The 10,410-nt window shown below is 49.9% G+C and overlaps 2 protein-coding genes, 1 long non-coding RNA gene and 1 pseudogene across 13 annotated transcripts in view; 2 read left to right on the top strand and 2 right to left on the bottom strand.

Annotated features, from left to right (window-relative positions):
• The window catches only part of LOC122447860 (ankyrin repeat domain-containing protein 26-like), a 578,892-nt gene that overhangs the window by 57,235 nt on the left and 511,247 nt on the right, over positions 1-10,410 (bottom strand). The gene's annotated exons all lie outside the window — the stretch shown is intronic.
• Positions 1-10,410, top strand: part of LOC122447868 (putative ankyrin repeat domain-containing protein 19) — a 136,241-nt gene that overhangs the window by 49,870 nt on the left and 75,961 nt on the right. The gene's annotated exons all lie outside the window — the stretch shown is intronic.
• The window catches only part of LOC122447871, a 318,875-nt pseudogene that overhangs the window by 37,734 nt on the left and 270,731 nt on the right, over positions 1-10,410 (top strand).
• LOC122447892 lies at positions 7-5,400 on the bottom strand. Of its 7 annotated transcripts, none has more exons than XR_006271446.1 (3): positions 5,206-5,400; positions 1,853-2,062; positions 7-601 (listed from the first exon to the last, which is right to left on the bottom strand). It is a non-coding gene; the product is annotated as an uncharacterized LOC122447892 (long non-coding RNA). The 7 variants fall into 7 exon arrangements; XR_006271444.1 differs by lacking the exon at positions 5,206-5,400 and adding an exon at positions 4,296-4,450; XR_006271442.1 differs by lacking the exon at positions 5,206-5,400 and adding an exon at positions 4,253-4,450.

The following is a 10,410-nucleotide window of genomic DNA, read 5'->3' on the forward strand; positions in this document are numbered from 1 at the left end:
GCCAGTCATTTCCACTTAGGGGTAGAAAAACTGTGGTGGGAGCAGCAGAGCCTGGAAATGATTGTGAACCACTGCCAAAGTGAAATCAATTAGAAAGTAAATCAAACATGTGAAAGTACACTTTCGGTTACTAGACAATAAGATTTCATTTCTAAAGTAGAATTTCAATGCAGCTTTTCAAGGAATTTAAGAAGTATCTCTTAAAAACGAGAGATCTACCACAAAAAAATCATTAAATGTCTCCTTGATTATCACAGTTGATTATAACTTTACAGTGCATAACTCAAAAAAACATCTCAGAAGTTCACCAAATTAAAAATAAGGATCATTTATATCAGAAATCTGAAACCCAGTGAAAAAAAAAGAACTAACCTCGGTCAAGTAAGTCTCCACGCTGTCATTTGAACGGTGTGGAATTGAGGTAGAAAACTCTACAATTGCTCCTGAAAGAAGATTTGCATTGAACCCTGAAGTAGGATTGAAATTTCCAACAGAAGAGGGCTCCAGGACTAGCGTGCTGCTAGGAGTGCTGAGTAAAGATCTCTTCTGCTGTTTCTCCACCTCAAGTTTGGTGCTGATCTCTGCCAGGCGCTCATTAGTCCTGGGGAAGATGGAAAGCACGGATTTCATTCATGTTTCCCTCTGTGACTTGCATTTTGTAAGTTGCTGCACATAAATGGAATTCCCATTACACTGTGTGAACACTGAAAGCAGAGAGCAGACCTGCTGGAAACAGTGACAGATGTGACCTTGTTCTAAAGAAGCTCACGTGTGTCTGGGCTCCTCAGGTAACAAGTCACAGCTGCGAGAGGACAGAAAGGGCATCAGAAAGGGAGGTGGGCTCACAGTGACACCTGCTGCCTCTGGGACATGCCTGCCCCCAGGAAACAGTTCAGGGATGAACAAACAGACCTCCCACAAAGCCACGTTCAAGTGCTTCCTCTTACTACCCTTGTACATACGTGTCACTCATGACCTCGGAGAAATGAAGCATTTGGCTCTAAGGAATCACCTCAAGCCACAATCCCAAGTGAAGGATGAGAAAGTCAGTGGGTGAGACTGAAGAGAGCTAAAACAGCCCCAGGAATAATGAAAAGTATCCCCTGCTTTTCCAAAGTTCACCTTACTTTACTGCACTTCTACGAAGGGCCTATGTCAGCAGCTCTTTTTGATGGTCCAAAATAAATAAATAAATAAAGATCCAAAGACAAATTTCGGTCTCATTTAAAATTCCAAAACTCTAAACAGCGTTCAGTGTACGTTTTAGAGGGAGAGACATGGCGCTCCCCATGCAGGGAGACTGGCCCCACTGAGCTCCTTCCCCGGAAGCCACACCCCACATCTCAGCATCAAGTCCCACAGCCCTGAACCCTCTCTGGGAGCACCTGTGCTTCCCTTGTGTATGCTTATTTTGGGCATCGACTAGCAGAACGTGTCCTCAGGTCTCTGCTCCTTTGCTGTATGCTCTCTGGGCTTATGAAAGGCGTCCTAGGAGTGCTCTGCTTTCAGAGGCGGGGAAGCCTGGACTCGGCACTGCAGGTGGGATCTGCCTTTCCAGCCTCCATACACCCCCTCAGTCAGGTCACCATGCCAGCGTCAGCCACTCTGTGAATTACCCTGCCTTTCACCCCTGGGTGAATGTTTCCCGATTTCACAAGCATGCTTTTACTTAGTGTAGGAAAACTTACCAGGATATCTTATTACTCATTTTTCTTAGGGTGCCCTCTAGCAGTGATTATCTAGTTAGCTTTCACTTCCTACTAATCTCAGGAACCTTGCTCTATAAAAATTAGGCTTCAGACACAAATTAATGGACTGAATATATTTTCTGTGATTCTGGGTTTTGACTTACTTGTCTAGTTTCTTTTCCAAGGACTTTCTTTTAGTTTCTCTAGGTAGTGTTGCTTATATTTTTCCAACTCTGCTTTATTAGAATCTTCAAAAGTTTTCCTCTTGGAGAGTTCAGATCCCAAGTCTTTAATTCTGAGTTCCATCTGACGTCTTATGGAAGCAATATGCTCCTCTTGGAACTGCTGCAAATTTCCTCAGATGCTGCTTGTATCTAAGTCAAATTTAAAAAGATAGTTTTGTTAAGGATTATAACCTGAATATTTGCTCCATTCAGTTTTGAGTCAGGAATTCAGACGGCGATTTTAAATGTGAACATAAGAAAATTGGAACTTGAAAATAATCATCGTCAAGGCGACATGAATTAAATCTGAATTATAAAATTAATGTGGACTCAATGTTCTAGTGGTTATAGTAGTCTCCTGCATTGCAGGCGGATTCTTTACCAACTAGGCGATCAGGGAAGACCATATTAAAACATTACTAAAGCAAACTGCTGTTGTCATAAGCCCATATATTTATCACTACCCCCGGCCCATGCTTTCCTGTCTCTTGAAATGTTCCCTGCAGATCAACTTGACAATCCAAACACAGTAATACTTTCAAGTTTCAAGAACTATCTTTTCAAGGCCCAAGCGGTAAGACACCACAATTCAGCCTGTTTCTCTCTGATCCTCTCTAGCACTTTTACACAGGCACAGGTACCAAAGAAACATACACTTGTTGGGAGACTGGGACTCACACACGCCACACTACACACTACTGTTTATAAAATAGATAACTAAGGAGGACCAACTCTGTAGCACAGGGAACTCAACACTCTGTAACAGCCCATATGGAAAAAGTGTTTTTATAAAGAGCGGATATACATATATACACATAAGTGATTCACTTTGCTGCACCTCTGACACTAACACAACATTGTAAACCAACTGTACTCTCTAAACTTCCCGAGAAGAACGGAAGGAAGAGACACAAACATTTGGCTATAGACTGACCTGGCATTATGCAGCAATTTTTAGATAAAACTCACTTCAGAACCCAAAGTGTAGGGTAGCAAAATCAGGATATTGTCACTGTCTTCAAATTAAAAACAATAAGCAGCCCGGTGGCGGCAGGACGCACGCACCGGCCAAGCCCACCGCTGGAGCCCCGGGGCATTCTCTGGGCGCCCTGCCAGACCCACGCGGAGGGGGCCCGGGATCAACCGCCAGCTGCCTGCTCCTCAGGCCAGATGGTGACCGCCTGCCCTCCCGCCTCCCAGGGCCCCATTTCCGGCTCACACGCCCCCTTCGCTGCAGGCCTGGCTCACAACGCCCCGAGGCGCCGGCCCGCGTGTCCCACTGACAGAGCCCCTTATCCGGCTCACACGCCCCCCCCCCGCCCCCCTCCCCGGGCCTCCCGCCACGCGCCGGCCCGGTTCGCCGCTCACACGCTGCCGGCTCACGCTCCCCGCTCACACGCGCCCCTCTCCCCGCCCCAGCCAAGTTCTCCGCTCACACGCTGCCGGCTCACGCTCCCAGCTCACACGCACCCCCTCTCCCCCGCCGACCCAGGTCCGGGGCTCACGCTCCCGCTCACACGCGCCCCTCTCCCCGCTCCCCGCAAACGGCCCGGCCTTCGTCGATCAAGCACGTGCCAGGCTCACGCTACCCTCCGCTCACACGCACACCCTCTCCCCGCCCCTCCCGGCCCGAGTATCGCTGCATCCACACGCTGCCGGCTCACGCTTTGCCCGTCACACGCCACCCACTCACGGAGGGCTCCCCGCCGGGCACGGTCGCCGCCACACGCTGCCGGCTCACGCTCCCCGCTCACAGGCACCCTTCTCCCCGCCCCCCGCCGGCCCGCCTCGCCGCTCACACGCTGCCGGCTCACGCTCCCAGCTCACACGCACCCCTCTCCCCGCCCCCTGCCGGCCCGGCTGGCCGCTCACACGCACCCCGCTCCCCGCCGGCCCGGCTCGCCGCTCACACGCTGCCGGCTCACGCTCCCCGCTCACACGCACCCCTCTCCCCGCCCCCTGCCGGCCCGGCTCCCGCTCACACGCTGCCGGCTCACGCTCCCCGCTCACACGCACCCCTCTCCCCGCCCCACGCCGGCCCGGCTCGCAGCTCACACGCTGCCGGCTCCCGTTCCCCGCTCCCCGCCAGCCCGGCTCGCCGCTCACACGCCCCCCTCGCCCCAGTGCGCCAGGCCGCGCTCCCCGCTCTCACGACCGCCAACGCCGGCACGTGCTCCCCGGCCGAACGCCCCACGCGCAGGCGCACGTCAGGCTCGCCGCCCACACAACCCCCGCCCCCAGGCGCCGGCCGGTGCTCGCTGCTCACACGCAGCCGGCTCACGCTCCCTGCTCACACGCACCCCTCTTCCCGCTCCCCGCCTGCCCGGCTCCCGCTCACACGCGCCCCTCCGGCCGCTCCCCGCCGGCCCGGCTCGCCGCTCACACGCCGCCCTCGCCGCAGTGCGCGGGCAGCGCTCTCCGATCTCACGACCCCCGACGCCAGCACGCGCTCCCCGGCCGCACGCCCCCCGCGCAGGCGCACTCCCCGCTTGCCGCCCACACAACCCCCGCCCCCAGGATCGTCGAGCGTGCTCGCCGCTCACACGCCCCCCGCGCGCCGCCGACGCTCTCAGAGGCCCAGCCTAAGTTCCCCGCCTGGCGCCTGCGCCAGGGTCTGCGAGAAGGCCATGGAGCCGGCCATGGAGCCGGCCCTGGAGCCGCCCCGCGCGGCCGAGGGAAGGCTGCCTGAGGCGGGGCGCCGTGAGGGCAGAGGCGAGCGGGCGCCTCCCGGGCCGCTGCTCTGGGGCTACGCAGCCGCGAGCGGGATGGCGGGTGTGCCTGTGGCTCCACTCCGTGGCTGTGGGCAGGTCGGTTTCGGCAGCTTCCCGCGCGCGCGAGCGTCGCCGCCACTGCCTCTGCGCCCCCAGCGGCCCGCCGTCCTCGAAGCCTCTGTGCGCGCCGGCTCCGGTGGGCGTCTCGCCCCGGTGACGCGCGGAGAGACCAGGAGATGGGATCCTGGAGCTCAGGTGAGAGTTACACTGGGGAGGTGGGGACAGGGTAGCTCGGAGTTAGGGCCGCGCCCTGAGGGCTGCGGTGAGGGTAGCCCCACCGGGGAGCGGACCATGCAAACACCCTCCCCTCCCCGCCTGGGAAGGGCGGGCAGCAAGGGGGCTCTGGAGCCTGAGGTTCGCTCTTACACAAGGCATTTCAGAGAAGCCATGGGATTACTCTGTGTCTAGATAGCTGTCGCAGCTCTTATGGCTCATCTGGTCAAGAATCTGCCTGCAATGCGGGAGACCTGGATTCAATCCCGGGGTTGGGAAGATCCCCTGGAGAAGGGAAAGGCTACTCACTCCACTATTCTGGCATGGACTGTCCCAAAGAGTCAGACTTTGCAAAGAGTCAGAGTAAGCGACTTTCGCTTCACTAATTAAGGTGCTTCCCCACTGATGATGGGGCTTCCCTCATAGCTCAGTGGGTAAAGAATCTGCCTGCAGTGCAGGAGACCCGGGTTCGATTCTTGGGTTGGGAAGCTCCTCTGGAAAAGGAAATGGCAACGCACTCCAGTATTCCTGCCTGGAGAATCCCATGGACAGAGGTGCCTGGTGCTCTACAGTCCATGGGCTTGCCAGGGTGGGACACGATTTAGGGACTAAACCACCACGTAGCACTTTGGGGAATGGATTGGATAGAAGAAAGGCTGGTTCTTGGTGGGTTAGAATAGACAGCAGGAGAGATGGATGTGGTCAGCAGCCCGGTCGGGGGTCGCTGAACACCGTGTCCTGAGACGACAGGTCTTGTAGGTGAAGGAGTCTTTTGGGCCTAGAAAAGAGAACAACAGTCTCAAAGGCCCCTTGCTGAATCATCTAACTTTGGAGAAAACAAAGCATAACTTTAGTTCCATCCTGATGCTCCAGGCCAGCTGCATCTATCTGGGACTTATCACCCCCTGTCCGGAAACCTACCACCCCCTACACCCGCCCAGAAGACTTATCACCCCCTGCCCAACTACAAGTGTCATCTCAACAAAAGAATACTCAAAATATCCCGCCTGATTGACATTTCCCTTATCGCTTCCACAAACCTCCCTATAAGTATGAAGCCTCCTTGATCCCTTTCGGCGCTCAGCCTGGTCGTTAGGCCGACTGTCGCCCCTCCTTGCCTGAATAAAGGTAACCTACTTCTGTTGAGGTCGTCTTTCCTTTTCTGCCTCGCCGGAACTGTACCTTACAGTAGGTACAAGGACAGGGGTGGAGGTGAGAGGAGTAGCAGGGGAGGGGAGGGACCGCGTCTCTGGAGGCTTTTCTCAGGTAGCAGAGGAAACATCTGGCAGTCAGCAGGAAGAGCCTTTGGGTAAGGTGAGTCTTGTTTTGAACATCCAAGAGCACTTAGTCTGACCCTTGGGCCATTTAACAGATGGGGAAGCTGAGCCACTGGAATTACGCATCAAGTTAAAGGGCTTGTCTGAACTTGCAGCTGTTGGAAGCAGAGCCCCAACTTGAACAGTTTTCTTCGGTTGCAGTCTGTTACTCTTGCAACTTCAGGCAGTTACCTTATCTAAAAAGTTAGGAGACCACAGTGGGAGGTTCCCTGGAGCCCTAGAACTCAGAGGGGTTATTGTTCAGTCCCTAAGTCATGCCCCAGTCTTTATGGCCGCATGTATTGAGGCACGACACTAGGCTTCCCTGTTCTTCCCTGTCCCTCTGAGTTTGCTCAAATTCATGTCCATTGGGTCAGTGATGTCATCCAACCATCTCACCCTCTGTAGCCCCCTTCTCCTTGGTCATATCCTGAATCTTTCCCAGCATCAGGGTCTCTTCCAATGAGTCAGGTCTTTACATCAGGTGGCCAAAGTATTGGAGCTTCAGCATCAGCATCAGTCCTTCCAAGGAATATTCAGGGTTGCTTTCCTTTAGGATTGACTGGATTGATTTCCTTGCTGTCCAAGGGACTCTCCAGAGACTTCTCTAACTCTACAGTTCAAAAGCATCAATTCTTCGGTGCTCAGCCTTCTTTATGGTCCAACTCTCATATCCGTACATGACTCCTGGAGAAACCATAGCTTTGATTATAGGGACTTTTGTCTGCAAAGTGGTATCTCTGCTTTTTAAAGCCCTCTCTAGGCTTGTCATAGCTTTTCTTCCAAGGAGCCAGGGTCTTTAAATTTCATCGCTGCTGTCACCATCTGCAATGATTTAGGAGCCCAAGAAAATAAGTTCTGCCACTGTTTTCATTTTTCCCCCATCTATTTGCCATGAAGCGATAGGACCAGATACCATGATCTTAGTTTTTGAATGTGGAATTCTAAGCCAGATGTTTGAGAGGGGTGGAGGCTTTCCAATAAGTCCCCACTAGGGTGGGAAGACTAGATCACACGGGGAGAAAGGAGCGCAAAGGCGCAGACACTGCCCACAGGTGCTGGCTTTTCAGCCTGTGAGTCAAACTGTCTGTTTGGCTCAGACTTGAAGTGTTGGTTTCCCACTTTGGGAAGTGGCAGGGAGGAGGAGGGGAATCAGGGGTGAACTTACAAGTGTAAAATCACTGGCTTTTCTGGGTCTTAGAGGGCGTCGGTGCACCTTTTCCTGCAGTCCTGGCTGCCTTTGGGGGCTGGCCACTGGGACAGCTGAGCTGGGTTAGACTAAGAATTGGTCTTGATCTGATTGACCCCTCACACCCTGGACCCACACATGCTTTCGAGAATCATGCCTCCGTGGCAGATGGTAGCTGGTTGAGAGCAAGGACTCTGCCTTTTTCATTCCAGAATCCCTCATGGTTAGGTGCTGTGTTTGGCAGATTGGAATGATGCCCTTTGTATCTGCAGAACTGATAACCATTTGAGTCTTTAGGAAAACTATCTTGAGTTCCCAGGGGCTTGCAGCTGGTGGTGGGAGCACAAAATGATGCAATTCCCAGTGTGAATTTTAACAGTTTAAATCTTAAAAAAATAAATAAAAATTTAGATCTGGAAACTCGGTTGTATCTTTACAAGTTTATTTCATACTTGTCTTTTGTATACCTGCTGATCTAATCGTGCAAGAGTTTCAGCTGTCCCTTAAAATAATATTTGTGGGAGAAGGAATATTGAATTGAATTCTAGTAAAGCAGACTTTTCCATGATATCTTTTTAACCAGTTGATGAAAGAGTCGGTAGAAGGCAAGCTTTCATTTTTCATTAGAAATCATTTCTTACATTGAAGCTGCATTAAATAGTGTAATTTTGTAGTTATACCCGTAGTGCTAAAGCATTTTTTTTTTGCTAATGCTTTTATTTTGGCTCTAACAGTAAATGGGTTGCTTATCGTTGTTTTGTTTCGAGATTTTTTTTTTTTCTTTTGGTTGTCATTGTTACAGCATTATTGGGTGTTTTTTTTTTTTTTTGGTAAAATTTTTAATTGAAATATAGTTTATTTACAGTGTTTCAGGTGTAGGTGTTGCTTGTTGACAGACATTGTGTAGCATTTATGAATTTTATAATTCTCATGTTTTTATCCTTCCAAGGGAAGTTGTTTTAGAAATTTGCCAAAGTAGATAGCAGAAAAACTCCTTTGACCTTTCTGTTTTCTATCCTAGCAGTGTGTGGGTTTTGTTTTTTTTTTTTTTGGGGGGGGGGGTAGTAACCTTTTAAGATCCTTTTCCAATAAATAAGTATTTTACCTGCTTTTGTCATGTGTTACTACGTCTGTAGACTATTGGCTTTTTGTCATTGGTTTTATTGAGGTATAATTTATGTACAACACAGTACACATTTTAATAGAGTTTTGACAAGTGTATACAATCCTTGTAACCAGCAACCCAACCAAGATGTCTGCCATCCCAAGGATTCCCTTTTCTCTTTTGTGGCACTGGCTACCTCCCACCTGCAGCCTGAGGCAGCCAAGGATTTTCTTTCCCCTACAGATTATATTTGTCTTTTTTATTGTATTTCTGGAGTCAGCATGCCGGCAATTGCAAACTTTTCTGTGCAGGGCCAGTTAGAAGCATACAGTGTGTACTCCTTTCTGTCTGACTTCTCAGTACAGTGTCTTTAAGATTATCCTCAATGACCGTGTTGATTGTGTATTTTGTTAGTAAGTCATTCCTTTTTATTGGTTTTAATTGTGGTAAACGATGCAAAACTTAAATGTTGCCATCTCTAACCATTCTTCTGTGTCCACTTCAGTGGCATTAATTATATTCACATTGTTGTGCAACCATCACCTCTATTTCCAAAGCTTTTTCGTAACCCCAAATGAACTCTATAGCTTTTAAGCAGTAATTACCCACTCTTCTATGCCCTCAGCCTGGTAGCCTCCAATCTACTTTGTTTCTATGAGTTTGCCTATTCTAGACATTTCAGATAAGTTGCATCATACAATATTTGTCCTTTTGTGTCTGGCTTATTTCACTAAGCAGTGATTTCAAAGTTCATGTTGTTGTATGTATCAGCACTTTTTTTTTTTTTGGACTGAGCAATATTCCATTGAATAGACATACTTTGTATGAACATAGGTGTTCAGTTCTCTTGAGTGTATACCTAGAAGAGGAATTGCTGGATAATGTGGGAATTCGAAATTTGACTTTTTGTGGACCCACAAGACTGTTTTCTACAGGGCTGTACCATTTTACATTCCTACCTGCATTGGACAAGGGTTCCAGTTCCTCCCCATCCTCTGCAACACTTGTCATTGTAGCCATGTTAGTAGGTGTGGAAGGACTGTTGGTTTTTCATAAGGTACATAAGCATAGAGGATTGCCACAAACTTGGTGGGGGAATTAGGGAGTGTAATTTGATATGTTCCAGGAGGATGGACGGAGGCAAGTTCTGGAGGAGATGAAGGTTTTATACGAGCAAAACCTACCTGATGTGTAAGTTGGTAAGTTGATATTCTAAAACAGTGTAAGAAATATGATATTGATGTCAGATCATCCTAACATTAGTTTTTGGATATGTTTTCTTTTTTTTAAATTCTCTGTGAGCTTGATCATACCCTAGCTATACAGAAGTAGAAGGATTTGTGTTAATGATTGTTATGTCTCTAGGGACCAAATAGTGCTTGGCACATGGTAGGGGTTCAATAAATACTTCTCGTTTGACTGGTATGACTTGAACGGAATTAGGGTGGATCCAAGAGAGATGACACTAGAGCAAGTGAGAGAGCTGACGAGTGAAGTGTATTGTTTCCGCTGCTTGTTTTCATCAGGTGAGGCCTTAGTGGGTTTAAAGGGAGAACAGGCAGTTTGCAAATTTAGCAGGAGTAGCAGTGAGTTCCGAAAGCTTGAGTGAAGTGGGCTGGGAACTCGTGCTGCAGAACACTACAGCTTGGTAGGCTAGAGGGCTCTGGAGTTTTGGACTGTTTAGAGCCAAGCATGGGAGTGGGCACAGAGGAGAATTTGAGCTGAACGACAGACTTCAGAGGACCTGTGATTGGGTGAAGAATAAGACACAAGACTACTGACTGCTGGAGGAAAAATGAGTTATTGAGAGCTCATCCTGGAGAGAAGTAGGTCTGCAACTTGAGATTTCGTCCCTGGCCTTGTTCCGGTAGTGTTTTCATCAGTTAGTTGGGCGTAGAAATCAG

Source organism: Cervus canadensis, chromosome 10, assembly GCF_019320065.1.
Source record: "Cervus canadensis isolate Bull #8, Minnesota chromosome 10, ASM1932006v1, whole genome shotgun sequence".
NCBI lineage: Eukaryota > Metazoa > Chordata > Mammalia > Artiodactyla > Cervidae > Cervus > Cervus canadensis.